At 36.9% G+C, this 25,837-nt stretch overlaps 1 long non-coding RNA gene across 8 annotated transcripts in view; it reads right to left on the reverse strand.

Annotated features, from left to right (window-relative positions):
* Positions 1-25,837, reverse strand: part of LOC121489726 — a 541,311-nt gene that overhangs the window by 100,950 nt on the left and 414,524 nt on the right. The window contains exon 5 of one of the 8 annotated variants that reach the window (XR_005987407.1): positions 9,230-10,307. The exons of the other annotated variants lie outside the window; for them this stretch is intronic. This is a non-coding gene — a long non-coding RNA (uncharacterized LOC121489726). Of the gene's footprint in view, positions 1-9,229; positions 10,308-25,837 lie in introns of those variants that run through there. 8 annotated transcript variants of the gene reach the window in all.

The raw sequence follows: 25,837 nt of genomic DNA on the forward strand, positions 1-25,837 counted from the left end.
GGCAGATTGGAGACTCAGGGAAAAGTTACAGTTTGAGTCCAAATTATTTCTTGTTTGGAAGAGATCAGCCTTCATTCTATTGAGGCCTCCACTTGATTGGATGAGACTAACCATATTATAAAGAGCAACGTGTTTTACTCAAAGTCCACCAATTCAAATGTTATTCTCATACAGAAAGGCACATTCATAAAAATATCTAGAATAACATTTGAATAAATATATGGGTGCCATGACCCAGATGAGCTGACATGTAAAATTAACCATCACACAACCTCATCCTACAATGCATAAAACATTCTCCAATAACAAAAAATTATCTGGCCCAGAACATCATTAGCACTAAAGCTGAGAAAGCCAGGTCTCAATTTCTGGAAAGATTATGAAGACAACATAATGAGCATTACATATATAATGACACCTCTAGCAAAAATATAAATAATAAGTAAAGAAGGGAAGGGAAGGAGAGGGGAGGGGACAGCAGGGGATGGGAGGGGAGGGGAAGGTAATTTAGACACCCGGGAGGGGAAGGTAATTTAGACACCTTGACAAACTGTGATATACTCTATTTAGGCTACTCTCAGATAGGTCTCAGTAGAAGAACTCACAGAGTAGTGAGAACTCAATAAATGTCACTGATCAGCAGTAAGTAGGCCCTATGTGTGTGAACATTAGAAGAGACATATCACCAATACGTTTTATTTAGTTTCATAATATTTCATGGAAGAACTTTTTTCTTGGCCATGGATATACTATATACATTTCAAAGGTTGACTACTAAAATAATAGACTTGGCTTATTCTTTTGTTCTATCAGACTAAATCACTTTATAATGGTCTTTTGTTTTGCTTTGTTTTTGTTTTCATCAATGAGAGGCTTCAGCTGCCTTAAAGCATAATTAGGAGCTTCTATTTGGAAATAAGAGTATTTAGGCCAAATATACCTACATAAAAACCAAACAGTCTATAGATTTAAAAATCAGTAATCGGATGCAAGGCTGGTTCAACACTCGTAAAGCAATCAATGTGATTGATCATATCAGCAAGAGAAAAAAGAACCATATGATCCTCTCAATAGATGCAGAGAAAGCATTTGACAAAATACAGCATCCATTCCTGATCAAAACTCTTCAGAGTGTAGGGATAGAGGGAACATTCCTCAGCATCTTAAAAGCCATCTAAGAAAAGCCCACAGGAAATATCATTCTCAATGGGGAAAAACTGGGAGCCTTTCCCCTAAGATCAGGAACGAGACAGGGATGTCCACTCCCACCACTGCTATTCAGCATACTACTAGAAGTCCTAGCCTCAGCAATCAGGCAACAAAAAGAAATAAAAGGCATTCAAATTGGTAAAAAAGTCATCATCAAACTCTCCCTCTTTGCAGATAACATGATACTGTACATAGAAAACCCAAAAGACTCCACTCCAAGATTGCTAGAACTCATAGAGCAATTTGGCAGTGTGGCAGGATACAGAAGTCAGTGGCATTTCTATACACTAACAATGAGACTAACAATGAGACTGAAGAAAGATAAATTAAGGAGTCAATCTCATTTACAGTTGTACCCAAAAGCATAAGATACCTACCTAGAAATAAACCTAACCAAAGAGGTAAAGGATCTATACACTAAAAACTACAGAACACTTCTGAAAGAAATTGAGGAAGACACAAAGAGATGGAAAAATATTCCACGCTCACGGATTGGCAGAATTAATATTGTGAAAATGTTAATGCTACCCAGGGCAATTTACACGTTCAATGCAATCCCTATCAAAATACCATGGACTTTCTTCAGAGAGTTGGAACAAATTATCTTAAGATTTGTATGGAAGCAGAAAAGACCCTGAATAGCCAGGGGAATATTGGAAAAGAAAACCATAGCTGGGGGCATCACAATGCCAGACTTTAGGTTGTACTACAAAGCTGTGGTCATCAAGACAGTGTGGTACTGGCACAAAAAACAGACACATAGATCAATGGAACAGAATAGAGAATCCAGAAGGACTCTCAACTTTATGGTCAACTAATATTCAGAAAAGGAGGAAAGACTATCCACTAGAAAAAAGATGGTCTCTTCAATAAATGGTGCTGGGAAAATTGGACATCCACGTGCAGAAGAATGAAACTAGACCATTCTCTTACACCATACACAAAGATAAACTCAAAATGGATGAAGATCTTAATGTGACAGGCAACACCCTTTTTGAACTTGGCCACAGTAACTTCTTGCAAGATACATCCATGAAGGCAAGAGAAAAAAAAGCAAAAGTGAACTATTGGGACTTCATCAAGATAAGAAGCTTCTGCACAGCAAAAGAAACAGTCAACAAAACTAAAAGACAACCTACAGAATGGGAGAAGATATTTGCAAGTGACCTACCAGATAAAGGGCCAGTATCCAAAATCTATAAAGAACTTATTAAACTCAACAGCAAAGACACAAACAATCCAATCATGAAATGGGCAAAAGATGTGGTTTATGTATACAATGGAATATTACTCAGCAATTAGAAACGACAAATACCCACCATTTGCTTCAACGTGGATGGAACTCGAGGGTATTATGCTGAGTGAAATAAGTCAATCGGAGAAGGACAGTGTATGTTCTCATTCATTTGGGGAATATGAATAATAGTGAAAGGGAATATAAAGGAAGGGAAAAGAAATGTTGGGAAATATCAGGAAGGGAGACAGAACATAAAGACTCCTAACTCGGGGAAACGAACTAGGGGTGGTGGAAGGGGAGGAGGGCGGGTGTTGGAGGGGAATGGGTGACGGGCACTGAGGTGGACACTTGACGGGATGAGCACTGGGTGTTTTTCTGTATGTTGGTAAATTGAACACCAATAAAAATTAATTTAAAAAAAAAAAAAAGAAATGGGCAAAAGACATGAACAGAAATCTCACAGAGGAAGACATGGACATGGCCAACATGCACATGAGAAAAAGCTCTGCATCACTTGCCATCAGGGAAATACAAATCAAAACCACAATGAGATACCACCTCACACCAATGAGAATGGGGAAAATTAACAAGGCAGGAAACCACAAATGTTGGAGAGGATGTGGAGAAAGGGGAACCCTCTTGCCCTCTTGCACTGTTGGTGGGAATGTGAACTGGTGCAGCCACTCTGGAAAACTGTGTGGAGGATCCTCAAAGAGTTAAAAATAGACCTGCCCTATGACCCAGCAATTGCACTGTTGGGGATTTACCCCAAAGATACAGATGCAGTGAAACGCCGGGACACCTGCACCCCCATGTTTATCGCAGCAATGTCCACAATAGCCAAACTGTGGAAGGAGCCTCGGTGTCCATCGAAAGATGAATGGATAAAGAAGATGTGGTCTATGTATACAATGGAATATTACTCAGCAATTAGAAACGACAAATACCCACCATTTGCTTCAACGTGGATGGAACTGGAGGGTATTATGCTGAGTGAAATAATCGAAGAAGGACAAACATTATATGGTCTCATTCATTTGGGGAATATAAAAAAATAGTGAAAGGGAATAAAGGGAAAAGGAGAGAAAATGAGTGGGAAATATTAGAAAGGGAGACAGAACATGAAAGACTCATAATTCTGGGAAATGAATAAGGGGTGGTGGAAAGGGAGGTGATGGGGTGACTGGCTGACAGGCACTAAGGGCAGCACTTGATGGGATGAGCACTGGGTGTTATGCTATATGTTGGCAATTTGAACTCCAATAAAACATAACTTAAAAATTAAAAATAAATTAATTAAATTAAATTAAATAAAAATCAATAGTCTGACAAATAATAAATCAGGAAGATTCATCCTTGAAAGGGCTCGGTTTAGGTTTTCCGAAGTAAGAAAAAACTTAAAAAAAAACTAATTTATGATTGAGTCATGGTGTTATTAGGCTTTCCCCCATAAAAGCACTGCTTTATAACTACTAAATTAAAAAGCCAGTTATTCTAAAAACTTATAGTTTTGAATGTTTTAATTTTGTTAAGCAAAACTTTTTAACACAAATTTTGTTATAACTCTATCTAGCCATTTGTAATGGATATGAATTACATCCATTCATATCCATGGATATGAAGTAACCCAAATCCTTTCATTAAAAAAAAAAAAATGTTGTGTGAATTCTCTATACAGCATTTCACAATTCATTGTGATTGAAGCAGTAAGTGGAGCTGAGAGCATGATGAGCCCACAGAAGTTTCACAAAGTAATCAATGAAGTACCAATGATAACTCCAAAATAGCCACAAGGTTATCTGTGGTGCTTTATAGTTACAAATGTGCTGTCAAAAAAATGGATTCTTTTTTTCCTGAGTATTAAGTATTGGTTTTTAGGTATTTAACTGACCCTTTTAGCTCTGCAGTTCTCTGTGTGTTTCATTCACAGAGAAACGGAATGGTTGACTTTCTTTAGGGACTGTTACCCATACCTTAAGTTATCACTTCCTTATGAAATACTATAGTAATCCTCAAATTCTGCCCTGAGTCATTCATATACTTACAGACAAATGTTAACTTTATACGACATTCCTCAGGCTGTTTGGTGATAACCAAATGGTTCTTCTTTGGTTTTAGCAGTGTTAGGTCATCATGATGACAATTTCCACATTTTTTTTTAATTAAAAAAACTTGTACAATGTGTTTTGCATTCCTTGCAAATGTGAGTCACGCACTTTAAGTTCAAATAAGGAAGACACAAGGGACACCTGGGTGGCTCAGTGATTGAGTGTCTGCCTTTGGCTCAGGTCATGACCCTGGGGTCCTAGGATCAAATCTCACATCAGGCTCCCACAGGGAGCCTGCTTCTCCCTCTGCCTAGGTCTCTGCTTCTCTCTGTGTGTCTCTCATGATAAATAAATAAAATTTTTTAAAAATAAGGAAGACACAAGAAAGCTAATTGATTTGAATCAGTGGATAAATCCTGACTGGCTATCAATGAATAAGAAAACAGAGTAGGGTAAATTTATAGTCTAGAAGGTAAAGTGATGCTTAGTTGTTGTTTTTTTTTTAAGATTTTATTTATTTATTCATGAAAGACACAGAGAGAGAGAGAGAGAGAGAGAGAGAGGGAGAAAAGAGAGAGCAAGAGAGAGGCAGAGACACAGGCAGAGGGAGAAGCAGGCTCCATGCAGGGAGCCTGATATGGGACTTGATCCCAGGACTCCAGGATCACTCCCTGAGCTGAAGGAAGGCACTAAACTGCTGAGCCACCCAGGGATCCCCTGATGCTTTGTTTTTAAAGCATCATTTGTAACACCAGTTAAGACCACTCACCATAATCAACCACAAATTAGAGAAAAATTACCCTAGTTCTGAAACACAATGAAATCCAAATAGGCAAATGTATTATTCCAAACCTGGCATTTGCCAGATGAACACTTCCCATTTGAAAGATTTCTTTTCTAGAAATGTTTGTTTTTATTTGTAAGATATTTAATGGCACAGTGGTCACATTATTCAAAGAAATATCAAGTCTGACTCATAACAAGGTAAAAGTAAAATTTATACCTTTTTTTCAGTTGAATTGTGGGGGGTTTCTAAGTACACTTTTTATTCTAGAGTAATTTTAGAATTACAGAAAAGTGGCAAAGATGTACAGAAAGTTCCTATATACCCCCCCATCTAGTTTCCCTTATCATTCACATTTTACATTACCACAGTACATTATTCAAAACAAGAAACTGACATTGGTACATGTATTTCCTAAGGTTTCCTAAGGCTGCTATAACAAATTATCACAAACATGTATCTTAAAACAACCAACACTTACTCTATCATGGTTCTGGACACCACAGAACAAAACAAGGTGTTCCCAGGACCACATTCTCTCTCTGAAGACCATGAGGGAGATTCTATTCTTTGTCTCTATTCTTTGCTTCTGGTGGTTGCTGGAATTACTTGATTTCTGGCTCCAGTCTCCACCTCCATGAAACACTGCCACCTTCTCATCTCTGTGCTTGTCTTTAAGAAATTTGTCATTGATTTTAAGCCACCCAGATAATCTAGGATGATCTTATCTGGAGATCCTTAATTATATCTGCAAAGATAGTTTGCCAAGTAAAGTAATAGTCACAGATTCCAAGGACTAGGACATGGACATATCTTTTGAGTGGGTGATCATTCAATCCACTACAGATTATTATTATTTATTAAACTCCAAATCATTTTTTTCATCAACACCATCTTTCTATGTCAGCAGTGCCCAATTGAGGACATCATGATGCATTTAGTTTTCATGTCTCCCACATTCCCTCCTGTCTGTGATAGGTCCTAGCCTTTCCTTCTGTTTTATGACCTGGAGAATCTTGAGGTATACCGACTAGCTAACTCACAGAAAACGCCTCAGTTTGGGTTTGCCTCACGTCTTTCTTATGATCAGACTAGTTTATAGATTTGGGAGGATTCATGGAATATGGGAGATTAAAGCTGTAGCTTTGGAATATGGGAGATTAAAGCTGTAGCTTCTGTAAACTGAAATAGCTACATACATTATTTGGAATTTTTCTGTGACTTCCTCATTTATTTATTCTTAATCATTTTAATATCAGTATAGGCACATATATTTATCTTGTACTTTGGGTTATGATTCATACTACATTATTTTGTCATTTAAATTGTTCTAGCTTTGCCAGTTCAGAGCTCTTTCAGGTCGACTCCTGTGACTCTATGACACGTCCTCCTCATCCTTCTGGTTTTGTTTTGTTTTGAGTACTTCTTTACTTTCTGGTACTACAAGATGTCCCAGACTTATCTTGTATTGGTAGTTTACTTTTCAAAGCCAAATAAAATATTAAATATTCAAGACTTTGGTTTTGCTTGTCTGGAATGATAAAGGACGCTCTCCTACTGATACCTCTTGGAGTCTTAGTAAGTAAAGACAGTGGCACCGTGTCATAAAGTATTGATTAAACAAACAGCCAGGCTAAAGAGTTATATGAGGTAGTAACTCTTCTTACAACTAAAGTGTTCATGCCTCAAGCAGAAGACAGGGCAGTAGCACTGAATTCTAGTAACAGAGTCAGCAAACTTAGTTCCAGCACAACCTCAGCTGAGATGATCAATTCCCTGTTGGTGCAAACTATGATTAGCTCTAGACTTGCAGCTCCCTTCTTACTTGCTTTTAACCTTTGTCAGTGTTTGTAAGTGTACAGATGCTGCTCTCTCATAAAATCACCAACTGAATAACACACCGTTTTCATATAACGGTTTTGGCCCTGGAGACCCTAGGAATGTTTATAGTGTAGATGTAGGTCACGTACCCCAGAAATGAAATGAAACAAAGTTGCCTATGGAAGCCTCCTGGTGGACATTTGAAATAAATAGCACTATGCAGAATTCCAACTTGTGTATTTATTTGTCTTTTCCCTAGAAGAGGGAAGCAAAGAGAAGTTTCTCTGGTTATTGTCAGACTTTCTGCAAGCCAAGTTATATTTACCTAGTACTACTTGGTCAACAACATCCATAACAGGCTAGAATTAAGGTGCTATATAGCAATAGGGATGACTTTAATAACAGAAGATATATATATATACACACATATATATATGACATACATATATGTCATATATATATGTATATGACAGGCTGAATTTCTTGGTGTAATCATAGTCATTTACTTATAGAGCACAAGGATTCAGGAGTGTCTTCTGGATCTTTTTGTATTAACAATACATGCACAGAAAATCACAAAGTATGTCAGATACCTGAAATGTTCTTTAATGTTCTTATGGAGGATATGAGGCTCATCTCAATGAGAAATTTATAAATAGCTACAAAGTAATTAGCCTTCCTCTAAACTCATTGAGCTTTTATACACAATGTAGTTACAGCTTGATTAAACAGTTTTCCAAAATTCAGTGTGGCATGTAAGAAAATATATTCTAAATCCTTAAAATGTCACTTGAAGGAAATTATGTGTGTATTAAAGTCAAAGTGGAAAACATGTGCACTACTTCCTCTAAACGAAGGAGTCCTTTCAATAAAATACATTTCAGTACAATGTGCATTGTAAGATTATAAATGGAGAGACATGACATGATGTGCTCTTTTGTTTTTTGGCATGGAAAAATTTTTAAATAGTGTATTTTGCCTTGTTATTTTCACAAAAGCACTTAGCAACCTTTCATATTTTCAACATTATTTCTTGACAAGACAAAGAGAAGAGTAATCTGTGGGTGGCACTCTGAAATAATAATCAGAGGAGTGTCGTAAGAAAGAACATCATGTCAGCTGTTAGAATGTTCTCCAACTATACTTCTCTGAGAGTCAGAATAAATGTCTTTGTAATTCCTTATCAGATAGAGTGACTTTACTTTTGATATCCAAATGAAGTCACTAATTCTAAAGGGTAGGGCCTCACAACTCATGAAGCCAGGTTTAAAAAAGCAAAGAGGAGGAAATCATGTAGTCAACCTATTTAGGATGTTTTTTTTCCTCTGCTTGTCACATTAGTCTTCTTTTATTCTTCTTTTATTATGATCTAAGATATTACTGAATGTGAATTGTGGATAACTCTGAAACATTAATCTAATGTATTTTGATGCTTGTTTTTTTATGTGCAGTAATAAAATTACCATCCCTAAAATTTAATTAATGCTAAAACTGGCAATTATTCTATTTCCTCTCAACATCAGAATTTTGGTGAATGAAAAAAAAAAAGAAATTTTGGTGAATGCTGGATTCTCTGGATTTTCTAAATATAAAAGCAACGGCATGTAAATCTGACTCCATTTCTTTCTTTAAAAAAAATATATGTTTGAGAGAGAGCGAGAGGGGGGGGGAGTGGGGTGTGCGGGGGGCAAAAGGAGGAGGAGAGAGAGAAGCTCAAGCAGGGTCCCCAATGAGTGCAGAGCCCTCTGTGGGACTCAATCTCATCACCCTGAGATCATGACCTGAGTTGAAATCAGGAGTCCAACGTTTATCCAACTGAGCCACCCAGGTGTCTCTGACTCTTTTCTTATACTTCTGCCATACACATAGCATTAGATGTTGGCATCGTACAACTTTCTGCTTTCTTTTACTTTTCATGAGTTTCATATTTAAGTGGGATTCGAGCAGACAATATATAGTTGGGTCTTTTTTAAAAACATATTTTTATTTATTTATGGAGACATGGAGAGAGAGGCAGAGACACAGGCAGAGGGAGAAGCAGGCTCCATGCCAATGTGGGACTCAATCCCAGGACCCTGGGATCAGGACCTGAGCCAAAGGCAGACACTCAATGGCTGAGCCACCCAGGAGTCTCAGGTCTCTCTTTTTCTTTTTTAATTATTCTGATAATCTGTCTTTTTTATATTAGTGTAGTTAGACCATTCATATTTAAAGTGATTACTGATATAATTGGATTAATATCTAAAATGTTTGTGATTATTCCATCCCTTGCATTTGTGTTTTGTTCCTTTTTGTTTACTCTCTTTTTTTTGTCTTGTCTTATTTTAATTAAGCATTTTACGTGATACTATTTTACCACCTCTGTTAGCATATCAATTATGCCTCTGAAAAAAAATTGTCATGAATTTCTTAATGTAATGTACATATTAAGCCAGTTTCACCTTCAAATGGCACTATACCACTTCAAGTAGCTTAAAACAGTATTTCTAATAATTCCCTTGTATTCCTTATGATATTGCTTTATGAACTGAATTGTGCCCCCGTCCCTCCACCCTCCCCCCCTTGCACAAATTCATATGTTGAATCCCTCACATCCAATGTGATGGGATTTAGAGATAGGGCCTTTGGGTGGTAATTAAACTTAAAAGGAGTCACGAGGGTGGGGCATGATTTTATGATGGGAAGAAGAAGAAAAGAAAAAAATGGAGCTCTCTCTCTCTCTCTCTCTCTCTCTGTCTTGTTGAAGACACAGAAAGAAAGCAGTCATCTTTAATGCAGGAAGAGGACCTTCACCATGGATCAAATAGGCCAGTATCTTCGTCTTAAACCTCCTAGCTTCCAGAACTGTGAGAAATAAATGTCTGTTGTTTAAACCATCCAATAGCTGGTATTTTATTTATAGCAAGCAGCCAGAGTAGACTAATACTGCATCATTTATTTTACTTAACCATATGCTATAATCACTTGATACAGTATTATTGTTATTATTATTACTTTAAGGGCTATAATCCTTTAGATCACCTGACAATATGAAAAGTAAAAGATGTTTTACCTTGTCTTGCTCCTTCTCCAGTGCTCTTCCTTTCTTTATGTAGATTCAAGCTTCTGACCTGTCATTTTTCTTCTTCCTGAAGAACTACTTATAATGTTTGTTTCAGAGCCTGCTTTCTGGCTGTAAATATTCTCAGTATCTGGGCTTCTTTGTTTCCTGCAGTTTGAATATGATAACTCTGTGTATAGATTTGTTTTTATATTTATCCTTCTGGGTATTCTCTGAGCTAACCAGATTTGTGATTTGATATCTCTAATTCTGGGAAATTCTCACCATCATTAAATATTTCTTCTGATCTCTTCTTTTCTCTCTCTGATAATCTAATTAGATGTATGTTATATCTTTTGCAGTTGTCCCACAATTCTTGGATATTCTGGGGTTTTTATTATTATTATTCTTTTTCTCTTCACATTTCAGTTTAGAATGTTTCTACTAACGTGTATTCAGCTCACTAATTTTTTCCTCAGGTGAGTTTTATTTGCTGATAAACCCATTAAAGGCATTCTTCATTTCTGTTACTATATTTTTCATTTCTTGGACTTTCTTTTAGTTATTTTAGTTTCCACTTCTCTGCTAATGTTATCCCTCTGTTGTGATGACTTCCAAGCTTTTTATGTACCAGGGGAAGGTATAACAGGAAGTCTTCTGATTTAGCATTAGAACATTTTCACTTGGTAATTTCCTCACTCGGGATAGTTTCCAGAATGTGTCATTCTCTTATCCAGGACCAAAGGAACACAGAACTAATGTATTCAAAGAGCCAACCAAGTATTTTACCTTTAGGCAGTCTTAGCCTTAAACTACTGAAGACAGATATTTAACCATTCTCTTAAATATAAAGGGAATTAAATTAACCAATCTTAATAATCAATTTCAGCAATTAGTAATAGCCATTAAGAGAAATCTGGACTACTGGCCTAACAAAGTCTAAGCTCAATTATACTGCACATTATACCATGCAATGTATTTTAAGAAACTTGGTGGTTTAGATATATTATGGCATCTATATAATATGTGTGTGCATGTTGTCCCCATTAGTGATTTCAGATCCATTCTCTACTAGTCTCTATTGTCCTCTATGTCTGGGAAACAGATCCATGCAGACTAGTCAAAATTTTTCTTTGCCTTCTAGATAGATTTATAAAGGGATAGGAGCTCAGATGGAGTGAAGGAAGTTAGTTTCAGGCATCATTTCCCCATCCCGCTGTATTCACTTCTGAGTTTATAGTACCTCCATGGCTGTCCTCTCCATGTGAATACCCCCATTAGGATTTCATCTATCCCTGCCCGCTGCCTATTCACACCTGTGTTATAAAAGCCTGACTGTTTATGTGCCTGACCCTTAGGTCAATTTTCAGCATCTAAGGCAGAAAAACACCCAACATGGCATATATTGTAATGCGATCATGCCATTCCCATACCTCCTTTCCTTTTTTTCCCCACTTGTTTTCTGAGACTATAGCATATTAGTGTTTCTAAAGGAAGAAGGAACGGTGTTCTGGCTGGTCCAAGAGCAAGACATAGAAGAGATGATTGCCCATTTAAAGACTTCAAACTTCTGAGTCAGGACCAGCAATGCTGCTCTTGTTTCCAGGCGGTGGTCTGCTCTATTGGTCTTTTACTTGCTGGAAATCCCTTCCAAAGTCTCACACAGTGTTGATCATTAGACTTACTTTGTGTGTTATCGTGAATTTTGGCTTTTATTTTTATCTTAATTGATATTCTACTGGAAAGTTAGGAGAGGATGTAAGGCATTATTTTAAAAACATAGGCTTAGGGATGCCTGGGTGGTTCAGTGGTTGGGTGTCTGCCTTCGGCTCAGGACATGATCCTGGAGTTCTGGGATTGAGGGTCACATTGGGCTCCCTGCATGGAGCCTGCTTCTCCCTCTACCTGTGTCTCTGCCTCTCTCTGTATGTCTCATGAATGAATGAACGAACAAACGAACTTAAAAAAAAAGAACATGGGATGAATACTAAATAAGTAATGACTGCTAAATAAACCACAAATATTTACCTCTTCCCACATGAGATGCCATACAATATGGCACTAACCACCTCATTTGTACTCTATGCTTGAGCTAAACTACCTAGATGTTCCTGGACATTCTCAAACCTGACTTTGTTTTCTTACCTTCTATTAGAATTCTCTTAGATCCAGCTCTACCTGTACAAATTCTATACTTTAAGGATTATCATGAATAGCAACTCCCCTATGAAATATATTCTGATATCTTATAAAAGATACTATCTCTCCCTATTTTGAACAATTTTTCATATTATTTATTTCTCTCATTGCCTTTTTGTAAGATACCTACACAGTTGATTCTCATTATTTGCTTTAGCTATATATGTTCTACTAAGTAACTGCGAACACTGAATGATTGAATACTGAACTCCTAGGGGAAATACAGGGTTAATTCCTATAAGCCTTTGGTCACAACATTGTTGTCAACATTTTGATCAATATATAACCTTGTTTTGTATGTTTTTCTGTTTGAAAATACCTTACTTAATATATATTTTTAATTCATTAATGTTTAACTTAATTCACATCCAGCAATACTAAAATTTCATGCCTGAATGAATATCATGTCACATTATTTTCTCCATAAGGCACATCACAGGCACTTAGGAAAACTAGACAGTACTTCAGAACTATATTTGAGGGACATTTTAAGCAATAAAGTCCCAATAAAAAGCACAAAAATGCAAAAAAAAAAAAAAACGATACTACATAGCCTGTAAGAAGAACAATTGTTTAGTGTGAGAGTAGAAACAAGAAGGCAGAGTATTTCCTTGTCCAACCTCAGATGGGAACATGCATATCAGGTGACTCAAATTTTTCACTACTCCTTACAAGTCTGTAAATGTTGCAAAAGCACCAGGATTATTGATTTTGTTATTACAAATAAATTGTAGGGGTTAGGCAAATTTGGAAATATAGAATTTGTGTATATTAGGTACCTGCCAAATACACAGATGTCAGGTGCTGGATTGGGCATTGTGGATATATATAAAGGAGGGGGTTTACAACTTGGAAAGGAAGATAAAAGTAAACTGATGCTTCTGGTATGATACAAAACATGCAAAAGGAAAGTACATACTACCATAATGCCTCATAATGAGAGTACCTAGCAAAGTTTCAAGGTTCAGGAAAGGTTTCCAGAAAAAGAAGGCCTGTAAGCTGAATTCGAAGCACAATTACAGCAGAAAACTTTGGAGTTTTCTATAGTATCTAATACAGTGCCTTGGTACATTGTAAGCAAACAATAGGAATAAAGCTTTGAGGGAATCTCTAGGTGGCTCAGTGGTTTAGCATCTGCCTTCGGCCCAGGGCATGATCCTGGAGTCCCGGAATCTGGTCTAACATCAGGATTCTTGCATGGAGCCTGCTTCTCCCTCTGCCTGTGTCTCTGCCTCTCTGCCTCTCTCTCTCTCTCTCTCTCTCTCTCTCTCTCTCTCTGTCTTTCATGAATAAAATCTTCAGAAAAATATAAAGAATAAAGCTTTGATTTGCAAAGTCTACTTAAGTTAAAAACTGAAAATAAGGGAAAAAAATTATACCTAACTGAAACTTGGATATACAATTACTTCTAAAATCTTGGAGACTCATGTCAGCCACTGCAATTACTGAAGCATAGCACAGAGCTTTCCTGTTGGGCAGACATCACAAATTGTGACATCACATAAGACTAAATAGGGACAAGCAGAGCACCAAACAGATTGACGGCAGCCAAAATCCGGGGAGACTCACACATCATGCACAAGAGTAGACTGAGAAGGAGAAGTAGGAGTAAAAGAATAATCAGTTGTGGCATCCTAAATTCAAGGTAGAAGTTGCATATTGGAGGGAGTAGTAAGCAATGGAAAGAACCCAAGGAGTATGAAGAATTAAAAGGACCCATTAGATTTCACAGCTAGGAGATCATTGTGGACCTTGGCAGGAGCAATTGCAATAGATAATCACAGGCAAAAGCCAGATTGCAGTGCACTGAAGAGCGAAACTAATGTGTGTGTGTTTTCTTCTCCAACTCCAGCCATGGTAACCTTTATCAGCTTCTCAAACATGTCATGCTTCCTCTAAATGAGGGCCTTAATGTTCTTTCCTTTCCATGTGGTTGATTCCTTCTTAGGTTTAATTGTGTTAATTTTACTTCCTTTGCAAGGTCCTCCCTGAACAGCACATGCCACCTACCTACCATACTGGATCTTCTTGTTACATTCCATGTCTGAACATTTTAATAATGTCTGCCTCCCCTTGTCACATCTAGATGAAGACTAGGACCATGCTTTGTTTTCCTGACAAGGGTATTCCTAGCACCTAGTGCTATTTCCAGTATGTCATTTTTACTCAACTAGTAACTATTCCCCATATAAGACTAAAAACCCATTGAATTTATTCATTCCTTTTATTTCCCTGCAGTGTCATGCATATGCAAGTGACCAGGAAATATGTTCAAGCAATCAAACACTAGTTAATTAAATTGAAAAAAAAAAAAAAACCCTAATAGAAAATATCTAGGTTATATGGTATCTAGAATCTGCCCCCAACCCTGTATGTTTGCTTTTTTCTTTGCTGTATCATTTTTGCCTAGGAAGATGCCTAGCACAAAACGAGTAAGAGGCAGGTTGGTTTTTTGTTGTTGTTGAATTTATAAATAAATGGTTGAAAGAATTAAAATTATGAGTTTGGTCCAGTCTCTACTTTAATTTATACATTTACAAGGCAATTTTCAAAATAATAGAAAAAGCAAGGGCTTCTATGATGATTGTACAAGACAAGGAATTCTGGCTTTTACTGTAATCTGTACCATGAGGAAGAAAACAAAGAGGTACTTTCAGAAATCAACGTGACATGTTGAGGATCTTTCTAATATGCTTAAATTCAAGAAGTTATGAATAATAGATGTAAGATTTACACATAACCATGGACACTTATGAAAGAACATGAGCATCATGTAAAACACACTAAAGCCAGAATAAAGGAAAAACATAAGGACTGGAAAGTAGAGAGAGAAGGATTTTAGGCTAGATATGGAACTAGAGGAAACATGAAATAAGCAAATCTTAAGATTATCAGCCTTAGCCACAAAGAAAACACAAAGTACACTAAGATTACTACATGCCCACACAAATGGCTAAAAGAATACGACTGGCAGAGCAGGTTGTGGTGAAGACATGGATCACTATCTCTTAATTTTGCTGCTGGGAAGGGAACAGGGTACAATCACTTTGGAAAACATTCGGCGATTTCTTATAAAGTTATACATAAACTTACATCATGACCCAATTCTACCCTAAGGTATTTATTTTTTTTAATTTTTTTTAATTTTTATTTATTTATGATAGACACACACAGAGAGAGAGAGAGAGAGAGAGAGGCAGAGACATAGGCAGAGGGAGAAGCAGGCTCCATGCACCGGGAGCCTGATGTGGGATTCGATCCCGGGTCTCCAGGATCGCGCCCTGGGCCAAAGGCAAGCGCCAAACCACTGCACTACCCAGGGATCCCCTACCCTAAGGTATTTATACAAGGGAAATTAAAACTTATCTCTACAAAAAGACTTGTATTTGAATGATCACAACAGTTTTATTTATTATGGCCAAAAACTGGAAATAGCTCAACTATCCATCAATAGGTCAGCAGATAAACAAGCTATGGCCAACAATGGAATGCTTCTAAAAAAATAAAACAGAAATGGATTACTTCTGGATTCCACAACATGGATAAGCCTCAAAAATATTTAAGTGAAAGAAGCCAGAATAAAAGATTCATACTATGAGATTACATTTATATGAAGTTCTAGAAGAGGCAAAACTAAACTAGGGGTGATAGAAATTAGATCAGGGATTTCCCATAACTCACCCATGAGTTATGGGAAATCTATACCTTAAATTTAAAACTTACTTATCACTGGGAAAGGACATAAGGACACATTTTGGAGTGACGGAAATGTTCTATATCTAATACATGACAGTAGTTATATATATATATATATATACACATTAGTCAAACTTATTACACTCTATTTTGTAAATTAGTGTATTATTTTTGTTGTATGTAAATTACACAATAATTTTTATTAAAAATTTGAAATAATACATTAACAGACAAAAAGGAGAAACAACAGGAATCTTCAATTTCTGTTTTGTTCCCATACTTACTGTTAAGGGATATTTAGTAGATTTAACATTGATAGTAAAGATTCAAGATCAAATGTGGCAAGATTATATAGTAGCGTCTGGTTCTTCTAAATTCAAGTTTTAAAACAGAAATTTACCCTACGCATTTTGGTGAAGGTTCTTCACTGCCAAAACTAGAATCCATTCTAAAAGATGAAATGGTGGGGTGGGGGGGGGACACCTGGGTGGCTCAGTCAGTTAAGCATCTACCTTCAGTCAGGTCATGATTCAGGTCATGATCCCAGCCTTGAAATTGAGTCCATGTAGACTGCACTATGGATTGAACTGTATGCCCTCCAAAATCATATGTTAAAGTGCTAACTCCCAATGTGACCATACTTGGAGATGGGCCTTTACAGAAATAAAATCATGAGAGTAGGGTCCTGATCCAATAGGATTGTCATTCTAAGAAGAGACACCAGACAGCTTGCTTCCTGTCACATGAGGCCCCAGCAAGAAGGCAGTCAACTGCAAGCCAGAAAGAGTTCTCACCAGAAACTGACCCTATTGGACCTTGATCCTAGACTTCTAGCCTTTAGAACTGTGAATAAATAAAGTTCTGTTCTTTAAGCCACCTGGTCTATGGTTTTGTTAATGGCAGCCGAGCAGATCAATACAAACTGAAATTGTTTTATAGGGTACCAAATAGCTTATAGAGTCTCTGGCACAGCAAGAAAACCAATTTGGTCACCACTCAAAAATTTAATACTTGAACCTCTAACCAGAGCATTCTGGAAGAACCAAGTATCTCTAACACGTGGTTGTAAGAGCTACCTTTTCCCACATGGACACTGCCTCAAATTTCCGCCTTTGATTCCTCCAAGTCTCCTGTGGAGATGTTTGTCTGGTAGAATGTAGGCAGATCAGCCCACAGAATCCACCCCACCACTGTGCTCAGATCCCTGTTGTTAAGACTGCTTTCAGGGCACTTCAAGGAGTTCAAGAAAACATTGGAGAGAAAATTGAAATGTTCTATAACCAAAAATGGGGGCCAGTGTATCAGAGACCAGAGCAGTGAGTTCAATGTTCTTTTCCAAATTTCAAAGAAGCTTGTGAAATTTAATGGAAAAATAGTAATAATCACTGAAGGCAACACAATTTTATTATGTGCTAGGTTTCTCAGATTGGCACAACTGGCTGATCTCAGAAGAACATTCAAGAGTCTTCCATACTGGGATCCCTGGGTGGCGCAGCGGTTTGGTGCCTGCCTTTGGCCTAGGGCGCGATCCTGGAGACCCGGGATCAAATCCCACATCAGGCTCCCGGTGCATGGAGCCTGCTTCTCCCTCCGCCTGTGTCTTTGCCTCTCTCTCTCTCTCTCTGTGACTATCATAAATAAATAAAAATAAATTAAAAAAAAAAAAGAATTGTTGAGTCTTCCATACTATAACTTGCATAAGATTAAGAAATTTGAGACAGATTCCCAAAATAAAGTAAATAATTGATAATTAATGAAAAAGTAAATCCTAGGTACCTGCCCTTAAAAACATTTTTTTTTACATATATAAATCCACACACATGTGCATGAACACACACCAGCTCATCAGACTTGCACATGGCTAGTATAGGATTGAGACATAGGTCAACAGAGATGGCCTCTGACATTATATCTGCATTTTGTTTTGCTGCAAAACAACTAGTACACCTCACTCTCACTCCATAGCCTCCACACCACCCACCTTGAAACTTGTTAAAAGCACTGGTCTGAGACAAAAAGATCTCTTCCACAATTTATCTGATTAATCCCAGGTGATTCATTCTACCTCTCTGGGCCTCTGGTTTATCATCTGAACACAAGAATCATTTCTAAGGGCCATCTCAGCTCTTATTCCCCATAATTTTTACGAAGACTCTTGGGTTTGGCAACACTTTTGTCCTTTCAGAAAAAAGTCTTTATTCTTCTCTTACCCGGGAGTTTTATAAGGCTATCTATTGATAAGTCACTAAGGATTTCGGAATTGTGGGTTACAAAGGACAAATAAAACATCTTCTCTGAAACATCTCTGTCCAAGATCCCAGTTCACAGCACTGTGCATCCTGGTATATCCAGGGAATTATTTAAAGACAAATAAAATCATCCCTGATGACTACAGATGCAAAAAATCCTCAACAGAATATTAGCAAACTGAATCCAAAATACATTAAAAAATCATTCACCACGATCAAGTAGGATTTATTCCTGGGTTGCAAGGGTGGTTCAATATCTGCAAATCAATCAATGTGATGCATCACATCAATAAAAGAAAGGATAAGAACTATATGATCATTTCAATATATGTAAAAAAAAAAAAAGCATCTGACAAAGTGCAACATCCATTCATGATAAAAACCCTCAACAAAGTAAGTTTAGAGGGAATGTATCTCAACAAAACAAAGGCCATCAACAACAGAAGAAGCAATAGGTATTGGTAAGGATGTGGAGGAAAATGAACACTCATGCACTGCTCATGGGAATGCAAACTGATATAGCCACTGTAGGAAATAGTATGAAGTTTCTTCAAAAAGTTAAAAAAAGAACTACCTTTGATCCAGCAATTGCACTACTATATTTATCCAAAATATATATATATATATATATATATATATATATATATATATATATATATATATATATATATATAAACATATAAACACTAATTCAGGGGATCCCTGGGTGGCTCAGAGGTTTAGCCCATGCCTTCAGCCCAGGGTGTCATCCCGGAGACCTGGGATTGAGTCCCGCATCGGGCTCCCTGAATGGAGCCTGCTTCTCCCTCTGCCTATGTCTCTGCCTCTCTCTCTGTCTCTCATGAACAAATAAATAAATAAAATCTTTAAAAAAAAACACTAATTCAAAGCAATATAAACACTCTTATGTTAATTGCAGCATTATCTACAATAGCCAAGATATGGAAGCAGCCCAAGTATCCATTGATTAATTAATGGGTAAAGAAGATGTAGTATAATTTGGAATATTATTCAGTCATAAAAAAGAATGAAGCCTTGCCATTTTCAATGACATGGATGGGAGCTAGAGAATACAATGCTAAGTGAAATAAATCAGAGAAAGACAAATACCATATAATTTCACTCATAGTGGAATTTAATAAAACAAAAGAGCAAAGAGGAAAAAAAGGGAGAGACAAATCAAAAACAGGATCTTAACTATAGAGAGCAAGCTGATAGTTACCAGAGGGAGGTGAGTAGGGGGATGGATGAAAAAGGTGATGGAGACTAAGGATTGCACTTGTGAGGAGCACCAGGTGATGTACAGAAGTGTTAAATCACTATACTGTAAACCTAATATAACTAATATAACACTGTATGTTAACTGGAATTAAAAAGTTAAAAATAAAACAAAATAAGCATCTGGGAAAAAGAGAAAGAATGAGATAGATTACGAATTATGTCTGAAATCTTCTAATGATTACCCTATTCCTGGAACTTTTTAATAACAGGAATAATCTTTAAAGTGTGTTGTGTGTTCAAATCCCTCCAATTGAATTCCCAGAGAAGGTATAAGCTGAACTGAGTCTAGTGACAGTAGGAGGCAGTCTGGTAACCTCTCAACCTGCATCCAGAGCCAGCACAAGGAAGTGTCACCATCCGATTGACCCTTCTTTCCCCCACTGCATTCCTCATCACAATAGGAGCTGCCTTGGTATTTAGCCAAAGGGCACACACCTCTGACATTTGGGGTCTTCTGCAATTAAATTAACTGGCTACTTTTATTCATCGTACAGCTTTCAGAAAAGCAAGCGTACCTATGACATAGAATTTTAAGAGTCAAAACAGTAAATCATATGGAAAGGGACACTAGGCATAAATAATTTACATCTTGATGTCATATATACAAGAACAATTAAAAAATCTTACTAGGGGCAATAGAAAGTGAGAATGGGGTTGTTCTTATTTTAGTTTTCACTTCACATCTTGGGGTGCTGGTGAACACAATTCTTTTTAATCATTTCTAGCACAGGCATGCTAGTTCAAAGCTAGTCAACCCCTGTAGTCTAGTATCACTTGTTCAAGTGATGCATTTTTCTTGAGCCCATTATGGGAATGAGAATTGTAAGCTTTCTTGCATAATTCAACAGAGTCTAGACGCTATGAGAAAATGAATCAAAACACATAGGAATCCAGAATCTTAAAATTCATCTCCAAAATTAAAAACAATCTACTCACAATTTATATTTTGTTTGTATGCTCTTTGGCAAAACACTTTGTGAGATAAATTCATAAATAATTATCCCTGTGCAAAGGCTGACAATACTCTTTCTTGAGGCCATTTGGCTTCTTAGATTTTCAGAGTGAAGAAATGATTGATGTTAATAGAGAATTTCTAGATTTGATGTACAGTATTTGTGAAGAACCCTGACTCATTTTTCTGTGTGCTCCTGGTCTCCTTTCCCACCAACATGTGAATCAGTGGGAGCTGAGAACTCACCTTGATCACCAACTATGTTCTCTGATCAAGTGTAAAATAATGGGCCTTCCAATCCTCTTTCCCAGAATGCTGCACATTTTGATGTAAGATCAGTTCTTACTGAAGCATTCTAAAACTGTCAATTCCCTTGGTGCATTACCTGTTCTTCATATTCTGCTGAGGCCAAAATATGTCAAATGGACAGATTGCTCTGCCAAAGACAGTCAGATTTTGTCAAACCAAGAAAATTAAATCCAGGCCCTGTCATAAAAACACAGCTTAGGAGCCTGCCGGATGCACCAGTGAAACTGGTCTCACTAACAGCTGCGCTCCCTCCTGGCATTTCAACATTGGCCAAATGTGGATTCAAAGCATAACCAAATCCAAAATCTCTCAAGCAACCTCAGTTTCAGCTGACATAGCCAAGTGCTTTGGGTAAGTGGTGTTTGTCAACCCCTAGTCCAAACTGCTGACCATAAAACATGAGATAATGAACACAAATTAGCTCCAGAAGAAAAGTTTCAGTTGTCTGAACTTGTCTTTTCCTGTTTTTCTGGCCCTTGGGAAAAACAGGAATCCTTTACTTCAGCCTTCATCATGTTTTCGTATTTTAGGAGAGTTTCTATTCTCTAAATTGGCTCAGTTTTTATTTAGGATCAGAATTCTGGCTGGATTATCATTAATAGTGTGATTATACCAGTTAATTTATTATGATTAAGAATTCCCTATTGAACAAAATTGTCAAAGATTAGATACATAAGAACACAGTCAGGTATTAAGGGGAGATGTACTGTCTGGAACACTTCCTTTTGGGGTGTTTCTGGTCTGCCTTCCTCCTGGGGTACCTGATATCTGTCTGATATACTCTGAGGCTTATGGATGTGCTCTGGATGGATTCTAAACTTTCTACATAAATCTCAGAGTTCTTCATTTCCTCCACATAAATATTCCCAAGAATAGATGACTTGAAAATTATTTCATCACAAAATAAGATGGACATAGGAATGACCTTTCTTGCTCAATTACTAGTCATCGTCTGATACTGGCTAATTTGAAAGTAGCAAAATGGTTGTGTTTACCTTTAGTCATAACTCAATTTCCAGACAAACTATACACTGCCAGAAAGGTAAAACCTACACTGATATGCATATATAAGACAAAGTTTTTCTTTTTAAAGAAAAATTGGTCAACTTTGAAAAATATCGTTTTAACCAGTTCTACCTCTGTTTACCTTTTGTTTTCAAACAAAAAGTTAATTTGGACATAATCTCCCTGAGCTATGAGAAAATTGTGTTCATAATTATTCTTTTGTTCTTGATGATTTTAATGTATCAACCCCAACCCACACTGCCAGTATTATTTATTAAGCAATCAACTACTGGGATGGATAAAGAATGGTTCCTACAGCCTGAAACTATTAATGCATTGCTTAACATAATTTGCTGAAATTTAGCATAAACACACATATACAAGTGTCAAATTAAACAGCTATAAAATTATTGGAATATAAAACAAAAAACAACATACTTTTTCAAATATCTCTCAGAGCTCATTCTTCCAAGAATAATTCTCTTTAAGTGGTTGGTTAGGTACTCAATTAAGCCATTTCTTTAAATCCCAGGGCAGAGGGGCACCTGGGTGGCTCAGTCAGTTAAGCGTCTGCCTTCAGCTCAGGTCCTGGGATCCAGCCTGCTCAGCAGCGAGTATGCTTCTCCCTCTGCCCTTCCCCCTCTCCTGCTCATTCTCTCTCTCTCTCTCTCTCTCTCTCTCTCTCTCTCTCAAATAAATAAATATATAATTAATCTAAAAAAAAAATCCCAAGGCAGAGACAACAATCTATGTCTAATTTATTTTCCCATACACAAGTGGATTTGAACTGAAAATTTAAAGGTGAAATGAAGCTGTCAACTCTATTTTGTGATGATTTGCAATTAACATAAATTAAGTGAAAACTTCAGAACTTTTGGGCTCAGCTAATACTGAGAATAGTGTACATTCATATCTGTTTGTTGATGCTTATCTTGTTTCTAAACTTTAAGTAATTTACTCTCTATCCTTTTCATCTTTTTCAGCCTATTCAAGTAAAACAAAAAATCTGTTCTGAAATCTTATCTGTTCTGAAACGAAACCTATCCAGCTATTAAATAGTGCCTCCTTTTCTCCAGACGTTTCCTTAAAATTCTCTCATAGCATCTAGGTAAACCATTCATTTGACCTTGAAGGCCTGACTTTTATTTGTTATGAGCCTATGAATTCAAGATCTAAAAAGATGGTCATTACCCCCATATTACATTCAACCACATTACAGAAACAGAAGTGGTCAATATAATGGACCAAAAGTTATGGCTTTTCTATTGAAGGGGACTAAACAACATGAGTCAAAGCACATGAAGGGAGAAGAACCTTGAAGTGGTCATAGATGCAAAGAAAATATGTGAATATAAGCTCTGATCTATGGAAGCTGAAGGAACTAGCAAGGACATAACCTGATTTTATGGCTTAAGTATTTAAGGCATGGAAGATAAAGCAGAACTGTAATTTGTAGCCACTACAAAACACACCTTCCCTGCTAATATCTGGCATCTTAACTGCCTTCCTTTGAAAACACTTTCTGTATTTGGGATTTGTTGTATTTCTATGCCATTGACAAATTGAGTAGATTGCCTATTAGCTTCCTAGGAAAAGGATCCATCTGAATTTTTTTTTAATTTTTAGTTATATAGCTATTAAAGAAGTAACACAGTGCTTTTCATTCTCTTTGTATACTTAACAGAGTGAATAATTAAAATATTCACCTTAAAAAGTCTGTAAACAAATAGAATTGAAATCCCTCTAGGCAATTTGGGTGTTGTTCTGTTGAGTTTTTAAACACTTCCATTTAGTATCCAAGCCTTTTCTTTAATTGGAATCACACACAGGAGTGCAGTATGTAGAACTAATTAAAATAAGGTCATGGCCCAGAGCACCCCATTCTGCTCTTGGACTTCTAATGGACCCCCTACACATGCACACACACACACATGCACACACACACGTACACACAAACACACACAGCAGGATTCCTGAAGAGGTCCAAAAGACTCATTTTGAAAATAACTACTAAATTATCTCTCAAGACCTCTCCAACCACTCATTCAATAACTTTTTACTAAAAATTCATTTAAAAAAAAACTAAATGGAGAGTACTTTTCAAGTGTTATTTTGCTATCTCCAATTTTATTTTGTTCTCTGAAGGCATCATCTCATGGTCTGCACTCTGAAGCCAGATTGCCTAATTTTAAAACATGGGCTGTGCTGTTTACTAACTGGATGATCCTGAGGAACTCACTTAACTTCTCTGAATGAGCTTGAGCAAGTTAATTACTCTGAGCCTGTGTGTCCTCATCTATAAAGTAACATAATAAATATAACTGTATTCACAAAGTTCTTACATTGTTTTAAATGAGTTACTTCGTATGGAGTCTTTATGCCAGTACCTGGCATATAGTAAGCACTCAGTACCTGTGAGCTACTATCATTCAGTTGACTAAATCAGGTACCTACAATGAAAAAGGCACAAAGTGTTTCAGGATACAAAGTAATACATAATCTTAGCCCACAAGGAATTGACAGAAGCCTTAGATAAGGACCCACACAAGTACTTAAGAAGACTTTCTAAGATTTATGGGGATCCAGATACCTAAAACATCCTCCAATCTACTTGGCCCTAACTAGAAGAGAAGCAACAGATGCAAGCTACTAAATGTGATCCAAGTGCCCATCTCATTAATAATTGGGAGTGCCCAATTGCTCTTAGGAGTGGACTCTAATTCATAACAGAGTAGAATGGAAAACTGTGTTCCCTCCATAAGCCTAACAATAGGACCTGCATAAGCCCAGGCAGAGGTGTTGCTGGCCAACTGCAACAAAAAGCACAGCAGAAGAAAGAAAAAAAAAAAAAAAAGATAAAGAGATCCTGCCTGAAAAGTTTTAGCTGGTGAGAAGACAGAGTGGTAAAATCACTGAAGATTTTACCACCAGTGATTTTACCACTTGTAAAACTAAGTGGTTTCTTGTAAAACTAAGTATATTCTTACCATACAACTCATCCATCACACTCTAGAATTTAGCCAAAAGTATTGAAATTCTATGTCTGCACAAAACCTGCACATAGATGTCCATAGCAGCTTTATTCATATTTTCCAAAACTTAGAAGCAGCCAAGATGCCCTTTAGTGGGTAAATGTATAAACAAACTGTTATGCAACCAAAAATGGAATATTAGTTGGCCCTAAAAGGAAATGAGCTATCAAGCCATGAAAAAACATGGAAGAAGTTTAAATTTATTTTGCTAGGTGAATGAAAGCTATACTGTACATTTCCAACTATATGACATTCTAAAATGGCAAAACTATGAACACAGTAAAAAAAAAATCATTGGTTGTCAGTGGGTGGGGAGAGGGAAAGGATAAACAGATGCAGAATAGAGAGTTTTTTAGAGCTGTGAAAATACTCTGTATGATACCATAATGATGGATACATGTTATACATTTATCCAAAACCATAGAATATTCAACATCAAGGATTACCAGCAACTTAAACTACAGACTTCGGGTGGTTATAATGTGTCAATATAGGTTCATCAGTAACAAATGTACTACTTTGGTGATGTTGATAATTAGGGAAGATAAGCATGTGTAAAGGCGGGGACTATATAGAAAATCTCTGTGCCTTCCTTATATTTATTGTGAATCTAAAACTGCTTTTAAAAAAATCATATTTATTTATTTATTTATTTATTTATTTTTATTTAAGATTTTATTTACTCATGAGAGACACAGAGGGAGAAGCAGGCTCCGTGCAGGGAGCCTGATGTGGGACTCGATCCCAGGTCTCCAGGATCACACCCTGGCCCGAAGGTGGTGTCAAACCACTGAGCCACCCGGGCTGCCCTCTTAATTTTTTAATGGAAAAAAAAAATGAATTTCACCAATTCAGCTCTGCCCATTAGAGAGCCATGGTGAATGAATGCCAGGCTGTCACCCACCTCACTGGGTTAATCAGTCCATCTCCCAAGTAGAGGAGCAAATAACGGGACTCAGTGGTTATCAAGGGTGC

Source organism: Vulpes lagopus, chromosome 4, assembly GCF_018345385.1.
Source record: "Vulpes lagopus strain Blue_001 chromosome 4, ASM1834538v1, whole genome shotgun sequence".
Classification (NCBI taxonomy): Eukaryota; Metazoa; Chordata; class Mammalia; order Carnivora; family Canidae; genus Vulpes; species Vulpes lagopus.